The 13001-nt window shown below is 37.7% G+C and overlaps 1 long non-coding RNA gene across 1 annotated transcript; it reads right to left on the bottom strand.

Moving 5' to 3' along the window:
- Nucleotides 1–6272: 6272 nt before the first annotated feature.
- On the bottom strand, nucleotides 6273–12758 carry LOC116721187 (uncharacterized). Its single transcript, XR_004339546.1, has 2 exons — nucleotides 11344–12758; nucleotides 6273–11123 (listed from the first exon to the last, which is right to left on the bottom strand). It is a non-coding gene; the product is annotated as an uncharacterized LOC116721187 (long non-coding RNA).
- Between the last annotated feature and the right edge of the window lie 243 nt (nucleotides 12759–13001).

The following is a 13001-nucleotide window of genomic DNA, read 5'->3' as shown; positions in this document are numbered from 1 at the left end:
CTGATCATTTTAAGTGGTCTTTTAATTTTTTCTATGTCCACGAAGCAGAAATAGGCTCAAAACAAGCATTTTTACTGTTTTTATAGATTTACAGAATCCCAAATTCAGAAAGTTTGATTTACAACAGCAGCATCTTGATGTGGAATGTAAACCACAAAGGCTTCACTTTTCAGCCCAAAAACATCCTTCAAAAAGAGTGGAGATTAAAAACAAAATGCATTCATGGATTGGCCTTGCAGAAACCTTTGCCTCAGCAGTGTAGGATGATCATGAGAAAGGAGAGAACAAAAGACAGCCAGGATCCAAAGAACAGTCTGAAACTGCCCTCAAAAATCCTAACAGATCTCTACATAAACGCTGCTTCAGCAAGAAAGCTATAAAAAAATATAGATTTGTTCAAGCTTGAGCTGTTGAAAGAGTTTCTTTCCCCCTCTTATACCAAATACGTTCAATCTATAAATAAACGATGAGTCACTCAAAACCTTTGTAAAGTTCTGTCAAACCTTCTGCTTTTGTTTCCTTAAAGGCAGATAAATCTTGTCGCTGGACGGCGCGTTGGACGAGTCGTCCAGCCAGAGCGGCTCTTGATGTTATGAGAGCCGGCAGCAGATTACGCTGTGACTCACAAGGTTATGTGCAGCTTAGGAACAGGAGGAATAAAAGGGAGAAACACAGCAACAAGGCAGGAATATTGGCCCAAACAGTCAATCTGGACTTTTTCCATCGTTTGTCACATTAAAGCCACAAACTTTGATGTATTCAGTGGGATTTTATGAGACAGAGCGATAGGGAGGAAAGTGGATAGTTGTGAAATTTGTTGGAAAATGAGTCATGCTTTTTACATAAAGACTCAAAATAAAACAACCCAAAGCAAAATCTACCTGTGTGTATTTTAATCTTAGCATAAATCCAGCTGGAGAACAAAAGACCAAGGAGCACAGCAGGCAGGGAAAGGATAACATTATGGAACGGTTTAAAGCTTATAAAATGATAGATCTCTCATCAGTTCATCGTCTGGAAATGAAAATATAATAAAGCAGCTGCATATCTACCAAGACATGACCATACAACCGTCAAGAAACAGGCAGAGCAAAATGAGCATTATTCAGAGAAGTAGCTAAGCTACGTTTACATTTTTTGCAAAAATCACTTTTTTGTTGTTGCTAAACATCTATTTTTTTGGTGTGGTCATTCATGCTGCTAATTAAATGTGATCACAATCGATTTACCACCCCAAAGGGAAGAATGTTGACAGCGTTCACAGAAGTAATAACGGATAGAGCCAATTTATGGATCGATTTAAAGTTTATTTTGCAATGATCGTAACACGAAGAAAGAACAATTTATAGCAAAGGCTTTTTGTTGAGCAACGTCTGTAGAGAAGTCTGTTTGGATGTGTAGTCAGAGCCATGAGTGGTGGGACTGTGTTGTGTTTTACTTACAGACTTCCGTCACAAGTTCATAATTATCTTTAATGTCCTGAATTACCATGTAAAATACCAGTTTAGATGTGCAAAGCCATCCCAAAAGACTTGAAGCTGTAACTACAGGAGAGCGTCGTTCTACAGAGTACTGGCTTGGGGCAAGCTAAAAATAAATGCACGCCACACTTTTCAGTTTTGCATTTGTACAAAGATCCAGTCACTTGTAATTTTTCTTGTCACAACATTGAGTTGGTGAAAAATACCATGAAAATACATAGCAGTGGTAATATCACAAAATGTGAAGTTTATATATTTTATAAGGATCTGGATTATTGTGGCCAAACGTGTTTGCATTGATCATATCAACACTGTAGAATGTAAGGAAAGTATTTTTCAGTATTGTCAGATTTTTGCAGCAGCAGCACAGCGCTGAGGGAGCAGCTCCAGTTTTTGTCGACAAACATGTTTGTTTTTTTCTTGGAGGTCGACCAGCTTCACTTAACTGCTTTGCTCATTTCCTGTTAATTTCCTGTGTAAATTTAAGCAGAATCTGTTCCCAATTGCACCCGATGTCAAGGCTGTTCTGAACAGAGATGTGAATGAAAACCGGTCCTGGGTCAGTAAATGAGGAGGAATGGTCAATCAGAAAGCAGCTTTATTAATATTAACCCATGTCTGACGGACCCGGCAGCTCATATGAGTAACATCAAGTTATAAACCTGGCGTTGACATTTTGGGACCTGAACGTCAGACCCTGTTCTTGTGGGATCAGGCTGCAGATGAGACTCGAGTGCAGATTTAGCTGTGAAACTTTCCGTTTCTGGAGCAGAGGTGAGTTTCATGAGATGATCCTCACACATCCGTCTTAAAGGAAATGTTTGCCAACCTTCCACTAAACCTGAAACACCAAGAATAGATTGCAGAAACAGACTGTACAATCGATCATGGGATGTGTCGGTTTTTCAGTTCTGCAGGTCTCAACGCAGACAGAGGCTATGGAAGGATATTTGGAGTTATTCCCTCAGTTTGATGGTTTCCTCAAGATAAAATAAATGACCCTTTTATGACATTTTCTTTCCTGAGCTCGATGTTATTGAGTTCTGTCAACTGTGGGTGAACATTTGGTGCTTTAGCTGGCAGGAAGGTTATTTTCTTTGGAAAATACCACAAAACAAAATGAAAGTTCCTCCTAATTTTTGTCGTTTCAATTAGACAGTTTCTTAAAATCTGTTACATTTGTGTTAATTGTCTTTGCTTGAGGCAAAAACATAAAATATCATCAAGTATTTTTGGTCTAGTTTCAAGTGGAAATATTTTAGTACACTTGAAGTAAGAAAAAACAAACCTTACAAGTAACTTTTCAGCAAGAAACAGGAGCAGTACTAGTTGTAAATAAAATGATCTGCAAAACATGTTTTCCATATTTTAAGTTAAAATGTCTTGTTCCGCTGGCAGAGTTAGAATAAACGTGTATCGTGCTGATATAGAAGCTTTTATCCTACAAGATTTGTTTTCCTTTAGATAAGGACTCTTACCAACCTCAAATCAAGACAACATTTATTAGCTTAATTAGATTTTCTCCATGTCGTCACACCAGGAAGTAATGTGTTTGAGTTTCAAAAACAGGTTGGACTCAGCTCAACTCACATGTTGTAAATATCAGGCCTTTTAGAGATTTCAACCTTAGGTAAACTTTTATATTTGAAGAAAGCAATGAAAACTTATCCTCCAGTAAAATGCTCTCTTCTTTATCCTTCTGGTATTTCACAAACTGAAACAAGTTTGATACAAAATGACCTCAAACAGGAAACGTTTAGTCTGATTTAATGGTAGAACATAATATATGAGCACAGGTCTTTTTATAGTTTATGCCTGAACTCTTGAGGGAACAAATGAATCAGGATCAGTCGAATGTTGTTGTTTTTTTTACCAAAATATGACAAAAAGTCCAAGGAAAAAGTTGCAAAACCTTAAAAAGAAATCTGAGAATTTTTGCATGTACTAGCTGTTTTATCTGTCCAAAATATAAGGATAAATGTCTCACTTATTTGTTTAGACAAACTAAAAGCAATATTTTAAAGGTGAAATCAAATGATGGACTATTGGTGTATTTTAATCAGTGGTTAGAAAAACCTTTAGGATATTTGATTTAGAGGAGGTTTTATAGGTGTGTCTGATTTTAAAGGGCAGACATTAAATTAAAACTCTTCCTGTTATTTTTAGAAACATTTAAGTCCTTTTGTTCCTAAATGGTTTCAGCTCATCATGATATTCACTTTATTAAATTCAAATCACCTGTCACTTTGACAAATTTGATCAGATCATCAAGGCGTCATTGTGACGATTATCAATATATTGGAAGAGATTTAATAATAACATGATTATCTTTTAGCTAAAGAGCAATGAGAGCCTTAGGCCGTAAAGTCCGGATCCAAAACGAGCCGCTGAGGGAGCCGCAAATTCAGGACAGGAGAAGAAGAAAGGCAGTGAGGCTCTGCAGAGTCACCGGCAGGGTGTGTACCTTCAGCGGGACGAGGAGATGAAAACGGAGCGTTTCGAAACACAACACCTCCCCTTCCCAAGGTTAGCCGTTATGTAACGTACCTTGGAGCCGTTCCCTGCCTCTACCTACAAGAAGAAACCTCAGCGTACTGTATGTATGCAACTCAGAAGATTAAAAAAAATGCATTTTCCTCATTTAAATTCTATCTTTGATACAAACCACTAATTAAGTGCACTAATATAATCTTTTCTCCTGTAGAAGAGTTTAACGGAAGTCCATTATTGCTTCTCTAATGAGAATAAACAAAGATGCAAAAACATTCACACCTCTTAATCTGTGACATTTTATCATCCATCCATCCATTTCCTTTGTCCCTAATGGGGTCGGGAGGGTTGCTGGTGTCTATCTCCAGCTACGTTCCGGGCGAGAGGCGGGTACACCCTGGACAGGTCGCCAGTCTGTCGCAGGGCAACACAGAGACATACAGGACAAACAACCATTCACACACACACTCACACCTAGGACACCTTTTTGGACTGTGGGAGGAAGCCGGAGTACCTGGAGAGAACCCACGCATGCACAGGGAGAACATGCAAACTCCATGCAGAAAGACCCCAGCCGGGAATCGAACCCAGGACCTTCTTGCTGCAAGGCAACAGTGCTACCAACTGCGCCACTGTGCAGCCTACATTTATAACATGAAGGAACCAGAAGTGATGATTTTTTTTACAATAAAAATCTGATAAGTGTGCTACAAAAAGTATTTACACTATTTATTGCTTTTAGAAAATCAATCATGGTTAACAAATGACATTAAAAAAGGAATATTTTTACTTTTTTTGTCAAAGTGAAAACTAAAAATGACAATTTTTGCTTAAAACATGAAATAAGTACATAAATATTCACCTCATTTAAAGTGACTGACCTAACTCAGAGATACTGACATGAAGGGGTGAATATTTATTCAGTTACTTATTTTATGCTACATATTTTATTTAACTCTCATTCATTTGTAGAAATTTGTTTTCACTGATGTTAAACATTTTTTTGTTGCAGTTTTAGGCCAAAAAGCCAGGTCTTGTTGATCGCGATCGATTTGTAAAAGCAACAATTTGTAAAACATCCAACGGGGTGAATACTTCTGATAGACTGAATATTAATCTGTATTAACTCCCCCTGATAGTCCTGAATAATCATTAAAAAATCAATGCAGTCATTTCAAAACGTATAAATACTTTCATTACAATAAACATTACATTTAAAAAATAATAAAATTAGGAGTAATTATAGTTATTTTTAGTTTGTGGTTTGTGACTTTTTCAGAAGAATTTTGTAATGAAGTAAAAAAAAAAAATTATTTTGGCGATTTTGTTTGCTTCGGTTTGATTGCTGGCTTTTAGCAGTAAAGAGAAAGTTTGAACATTGCACTAGAAATAATTTTATTATGTTTTTACAATATTATTTCACTTTTTCTCCCAACCTGGTTAAAAGATTACATACAGCTCTGGAAAATTGGACATTCCACTAAATGTTGATTTCTGAACTCTTCCTGAGTTAAAACATTAGTATTGTTGTTTCTAAATTGCTTTCTTTGCATTATTTGAGGTCTGAAAGCTCTGCATCTTTTTCGTTATTTTGATCATTTCTCAGTTTCTGCAAATAAAAACTAAATTTTTGCTTTGAATATCAGAGACATGCTGTCAGCAGTTCATAGAATAAGAGAACAATGTTAATTTTACTCAAACCTATAAAAAGTTACATCAGAGAAACTGATGATTTTTTCCAGAGCCAGATGCTTGGCAGCATTTGAACTGGTCCAGCCCACCCTGCCAGTGACCGTGCGGTCCGGCTCCACACCACGACTCATTTGCATCCTGAAATGAGTCGGCTGGACAGTCCACTCCTGAACCTCCCTGACATCCAGCATGTCGCTGCAGCAGCTAATAGCCTCCAGATGAGCCCATCTCAGACACACAGTCCTGACACGCACCTTCCCCGGCTCTCCGTGTTGCGGCGAGCGATGAAGCATCGCAGGCCGGCTCGGCTCGATATGACGTGTTGGAAGATAAAGGAACTGACTCCCTGCCATGCTGGATCTATCTGGACCACCATCACGCTGCCATGGGAACAGATGAAGATGTGCAGGTCCTCGCAGAGGGGGGGGGGGGGCTGCTGCAGGTTCACTCATCTCTTGCTGGACTGACTGGCAGGAAAAGCTCCAGTGGGTTGCTATGGCAACAGACTTGTATGCAATGCAACGGGGCGTCAGTTTGATCATGCAAAGGTCGTCAGTTTCCCCTCTTCTGAGTTGAAAGAAATGTGACTGACTTTGATGGAGACTTGACTTCAGGTCAGATTTACATCTCAAAGTGATTTTATTTTTTTTTTTTTTTTGACTTGAGGCAGACAGATCAGAATCTCAGTTTGTGTAAGTACTTTCTGAGCTGAATGCAGACAAATTATAAACCACAACCTATCGGGGATTTCAAAGGACAAACAGATGTTAAAACGGCAGTAAGTAACGTTTACATTTTTTTTCTAACATATTTATTGTCACTATGTTCTGACAGTAATATATGTAAAACAACCAAAACAAAAAAACTGCCTCTGCCTTCTTCCAGTGCTAACTATAGACAACCAATCAGAGCCAGGAGGCGGGTCCTAGCGCTGTCAATCACGCTCACTTTCCCGCCTTTACTGAGTGCTAAAGCTAGTTAGCATTTGCGCCACTCATGATTGCAGATAAACAGCATTCCTTCAACAGTGGGTCATTTCTCCACCATTCGCACATTTAGCAGCACGTTCATGAGGATGACTGATAGCATTAAGGCCCACCTCCTGGCTCTGATTGGTTGTTTTTGGCCAGAAATGCCTTTCTTCAGAAAGCAAAGCAGGAGGTGAAGGAGCTCAATCTTCACGCAGATTGTCTGACAACATGGTGATAGTTGGAATGGATGTAAAAAAAATTTTAAAAGTTATATAAAAAGGTTACTTTAAATACAGAAAATGCAGACTAGAAATATTTTTAGCAGCATTGTTTTGGCGCCCCCACTAGCGCGGCGCCACCGTTCTTCCATGTCTGACTCTGTAATATTGTATTTAATTTTACCTTGTGGAGCAAAAAAAGTGAAGATGCAAAACACCTTCAAACTGCAAAACCAGGCTAAATATATCCACCAGTGGGACATCACTAAACTTGCAACTTTTAAAATATGCCGTCTCGTTTTACTTAAATATGCATGTGGTGTTTCTCATTCATTTGCAAATCCCAACTTCCTACCATGAATAGTGCAGCACCAACAGAAACAGAGTGCTAAGTCGGCAGTACATCAAGCTGTCAGGATTGTAAGGAGAAATGTCAGAGGAGCAGAGAGGTTCAGCTCCCCTGCTGTGCATGAGGATTCATGAATCAAAGGCAGTTTTATATTTTCAGCTGATTGGTCTGTTGCTTCCTCTAGGCTCAGATTTAGTGGGAAGAAAATATTCAAGGACAAGAAATGTACAAAAATATATTCTCTTCATCTTTACAATGACAAGCTTTTATGCATTACAACTATTTAAAAAGGTGACTTATTATGCTTCCTTGACCAGGTTAGGATAAGTGGGCTACACAAAATATATAAAGTTTTTTATGCACAAAATTATTTGTAGATGAGATTTTAGTCTGTTCAGTTTTTCCTATTTTGATTTCCTAAAGCAGCTCATCTTTCAGAATGAGCTGCTGTAGGTCGCTGTGTCACTTTAAATCCAAATAAGCTGCTGCTGGCTACATCCCCCCCCCCCCCCAACTCAATGTTTACGTTCACACATGCAAACAGATGTGCAATTATACAACCATACATCTTTGAAAAGCAAAAGTAGAGCCTCCTGCACAAACAGCAGGAGGTTTCTAAATAGTAAGTCAACAATGAAATATTTGTCTTTTCTAGTAGCCATTGCACAGCTGACCCAACGTGCTGGAACTCCGCTTGGGTTGCTAGGTGACAGGTTGGGCTCAGCTGGGGTTGCTAGGCAACGGCATAGTACAACCAGGAGGGTTTTGAAACGGCTCGTTTTCCGGACACCAAAACATGTTGCCAAAAGATGGCTGGGTGGATTTTCTTCTTTTTTATTTTTTTTAAGCGCTGTATTTCCCCCCCCCTGAATCAGCTGAGAGTACAGTCACTTCCAGTCAACTGGAAGAGTAAAAACATGCAAAACGTGAATTTTGTGTAAAAGGTCACTTTTAAGATGGTACACCAACACAAATTAGAGGACAGTTGGAAAGTGGGAAGAAACTGAGACATGCTTTTAATTTTTTTGCAACAAAATAAAAATATGCAAAATGTCATGCATTTTTGTTCAGCCCTTTACATTCAGATATGAAAAAATAAACTTTATGCTGCTCTCAGAAGTAAGAGTCCAACTCGGTGTAAATTCAGCTGTTTTTGAAGGCCTCAAGGTTTGTCAGACAATTTTAGTGAACAAACAGCATCATGAAGATCATAAAGGTCAAGGATAAATTCTGTTTTTGGAGCAAAAGTACTTGAATACAAATTCCTGCCACACTTAAGACATCGAGCTCCCCTTACCTCTACGCACTCGTGTGAGTTTGAATCCTAAAGTTATTATAAAAACTTTTGCAAAGAACTGTAAAAACTGGAACATTGTTTTCAAAGTGCCCAGGATTTGGCTCAAGTCAGATTCTGTCAGAGATAGTTTACATTTAAAGCTGAAGACGGTTCAATTGCAGCCGCTTAAAGCTTGCAGAATGGAAAGTTTAAAAGGAACAAGTGAAATCTTTTAGCATCCAAGCCGCGGCTGCAAAGTGTGGCAGGCAGAGTGAACGGTGACAATATGAGTGCAGGGAGAGGAGAAGGGAATAATCCGGTCCCTGCAGGCTGTTGTGGCCCAGTTGCTTCAGTTGACCTTTGACCTGTTCGTAAATCTGCACTCATGTTTGTTATAAAGACTATAGCGCTGAACTCTGCCTTACCGGCTTGTTTGCAAGCATCTCAGCAAGTGTCTTGGTGAAATTAACAAATATGAGTCTTAATTTTTCATCAGCCGTCACAGTGTGATGCATTTTTCATAGAGAGTGTTTGTGATGCTAAATCCGCCCGTTTCTGTATGCATGCAGGATGAGGAATAAGATCAATGCAGGTTTTATATTAAACTATTGTGCTTGTGTAATTTAAGTTGTCATGCAAATTTATTTTTGCTTAATGGAATCTCTTGGGGGATGGAAAAAAAAAAAAATTGGGCTTACTCCAGTCTGCCATCTTGTGGAAAAATAATGCAATAAAATAATTTATTTTGCAAGGAAGCAGTTCCTTCATTTAAGCCATAAAAATAGCTTAAAGGTTAAAAATAATGACAGTTTGGACGAAAGGTGACACATTAATATTGCCTGATAAACTGTAAATGACGGATGGATTTATCAATAAATGGCGGTAAGCAAGAATTTTATTAGGAAAAAAACTTTTCTGACCTTCTCATTTTCAGATAAAGTCAGACATTTCCAGTCCTATAATAAAAATTAATCTCCCACTTTGAGAATCTCTGAGAAAGATTTTTAATGCATTTACTACTAATACCTTTTTAAAACTGCAAAAAGTGTTAGCTTTCAATATAAATAAAGGTAACAGAGTGGACATGTTATGCTTCATCAATGAATCGTTCTACAACACAGAAAAAAGGTTAAAATAAAAGCTGATACTTACTGTACCTCTCGTTTTTTTTCCGAAAATGTTTCCTACTTTGTGAGTCATGTGATCAAAAAAGTGGTCGGGACTCTATTTGTATCATTTAAATATTAAAAATGCTATATCATGAAGAGTTATTGAATGGCAACTATTATAAGTAGCACAATGTAAAAAAATTACGTTATTCAAACACTATTGTACTTGTAACTTAATTTCAGGAAACAAACGAGGCCATGGCACTAGACCTAAGCTAATTTTAAATCAGATTTAATTATCTTTGTCTCATTTATATGGTTATGCTTTATGGTAGGAGGAAGTTAAACATATAAGATGAGATTAATAAAATAAATACAGATAATTCAATTCTTACCTTTTAACTTTCCCTCAGCAAGGCACAATGAGTGCGACAGGCTACACAAGTTGTAGCTTGTAAGTTCAATAAAAAAGATTTTAAAAATAAGAGAAACTAGAAAGAAAGGCATGAAAAACAGAGTGACAGCTTAAAATGAACTGGATGGAGAACAGGTGAGTTGATGAACTGATGAGAAGCAGCTGAGATGGAGCAGAAAATTGGGAAACATTAGCAAAACACAGAAACCTGACATATTTTAATCTGCTCCAAATATTCAGTGGAGAGAAGGTAACTGGAGCGTAGCAGCTTAATATACAAGACCTTTAAACTTTCTACTTCTGAATCCTTCTAGTTCTAGTATCTTCAGAAGACAAAATTATTGGAGAATATACATCCTTTGTTTGCTTAGTTTCTAAATCTGTGTAATATATTTAATATTTAAAATTTATACTCCATTCCAGTAGGTGGCGGTAATGCACACCAACACGTTGCTTACAGGAAGACAGAAACGAGGTAAAAATAGAGAATATAAACAAACACGAGAATAATAAATGTAGCAACATAACGAACGACTAAAAGCTTAAATAAAAAAAAGTCAAATCTAAGAAAAAAGTCATTTAAATTATGATAATTCCAATGACTTGTAAAACTATTACCTCCCATTAACGTTTTACTTTATCAATCTAACAACCACAAACTGTAGTTGTAATTTAAACAACAGGCCAACAAAAATCTGAAAATCACGATGAATATTCAAATTTACTTGGTTGCCTTTTTAAAAATGTGTCGGGCTTTTTGAGAGTAAAGTACCAAGCGACATGTGAGCGACTACAAAAGTCCAGTCATCGTATTTCTTTGTCTTCCAGGGAATCAACACAGTTTAACGTCGCCGCATGTATAAAATCTCGGAGAACATCCGCTATGGAGAAGCAAACCACACCAGAGACACAGAAATGAAACATGAAACCATCTCTGGTGCCTGTGGCTCCGACCAGCTGGAACATTCTGTAAAGGGAAAAGATGAGACTCTGCGCTTCCATGAAGATGAGCCAAAAGAAATACTTCTTCCTTTTCAACGCTCTTCAAGGCGGCACGGCGACGGCATGTGAAGGCACAGCCAACAAAAATCTTTTGAAAGTTGCTTCCTGTCTTTCTAAAATCTGCAGGATGAGACGGAGGGAGAACATGGAAATGATGTTTGTTTTTTAATAACGTTGAGCTGCTCATTAAGCATCCAAGCTGCTTAAATGAAACTTATAACAGAGGAATTACCAAGAAATGAATGATGTTTGCATAATTTATGCCCAATTATAGCAACCCAAATTCAGAGAAGCAGAACACGGCTGCAGGAGCAAAGCTGGAATATGATCGTTCACTGACCTCTGGTGGAGCTGCAGTTTCTCCTCTGGATCTGGAGCATCACTGCAGGAGGGAAGAAGAAGCCTTCAAACATCACACGTAGGAATTCATAATGGATGCTTTTATGTGTGTGCTGCAAATTATCTGAAAACTCTCCTGACTATTTCTGTCTACGCCGTGAAGTGAGTCATCACAGATGACTCATGATTTCTAAAAGCCTGGCAGTGCTTTTCTGATTGATGGTAATTTTTCAGAGGTGTCAAATAAGTGATTCAACAGAAGCTATAAGTCATACAGCTGATACAGTCCAATGGTTTATAATGATCTTTTATCAATCCTGTTTGGCTTTATTTGAAATATTTCTTAACAAATTCTTATAATTGCAATATAAACTATGTTTGGTGCATTGAAGAGTAAAATCGACACCAGAAATAAATCCTGTAGTTTTAATGTCAGTTTCTTGCAATAATCTGCTAATTATACAGAGGTGAGTAGTAACTACTTAACATCGACTCAGTTACATTGAAAGAAATTACTTTGAGTATTTTCACTACGCTTGAGTAAATGTATTATGAAGTATCTCTACTCTTACTTGAGAAAAACTTCTGGATACTCTACCTACTTGCTGTACAATGGCTGCTGGAAAAAGAAATAAATTATTTACAAATTGAAACAAAGTAGCCTGCCTGTTGTAAATATTAATCAAAAATGACAACTGTCTGTTTTTCAATACTTAATTTAACATTTGCAGCCCTAAGTAAGTTTTATTTGGCTGAACTGAGAACAAAAATGGCTCTTTGTTTTGAGTTATCACCTAAATTCCAAATAAAATAACTGGGATCTATTATGCAAAATTCACATTTTGCACGTTGTAGTACTTCTGTTTGGGTCTCTACTGCCTTGACAAACTGTCCAAACACCAAAAACAATATCCTGGAAGGATTAGCCTTCCAAATGGAATGTAATGTAAATGTCAGCAAGGACTGCCTCTCACTTAGGAAGCTAAACCCATCACCTAGCAACCCAAGCAGAGTTCCAGCACTTTTGGTCAGCTGGTCTTACTGCAGAAAAATCCATCTTGAAATGTGACAATATTACTGGTTATATTTTCTATCTGAAGGAGGAGACCTGTAAAGGGGACCTATAATACAAAAATCATATATGGCAAATTTTTTTTAACTTCCTTTTGGGTCTCAACTGCTTCTAAAAACAGTTTTTGGTGATGAGTTGATGCTTTTTTGGTGTCTGGAAAACTAGCTGTTTCAAAAACGTCCCAATTGTTGAGCGACAATCAATAGGCACTGCCCCGTTACCTAGCAACCTCGTGCACTGTACAATGGCTGCTAGAAAAGACAAGTATTTTGTTGTTGACTTATCATCCAGAAACCACTTGCTGCATCCTTGCTTGTTGTGCTGGAGGTTCTACTTCTGCTTTTCAAAGATGTACGGTCATATAACTGCACATTCATTTTCACATGCGAGTGTAAACGTTGAGTTGGGGGGCGTGACTAGCAGAAGCTTATTTAGATTTAAAGTGACAGGAGGCCCTAAAACAGCTCTTTCTGAAAGGGGCTCAAAACAGACTGACTAAAATCTCACTAAGAATGATTTTGTGCAAACAATGTAATGAACATGCTTTGTGTAGCCCATAGACCCATCTGTTCAAGGAATCATCATAG

Source organism: Xiphophorus hellerii, chromosome 6 (genome assembly GCF_003331165.1).
Source record: "Xiphophorus hellerii strain 12219 chromosome 6, Xiphophorus_hellerii-4.1, whole genome shotgun sequence".
Classification (NCBI taxonomy): domain Eukaryota; kingdom Metazoa; phylum Chordata; class Actinopteri; order Cyprinodontiformes; family Poeciliidae; genus Xiphophorus; species Xiphophorus hellerii.
This window is presented reverse-complemented; position numbering and strand designations above follow the sequence as displayed.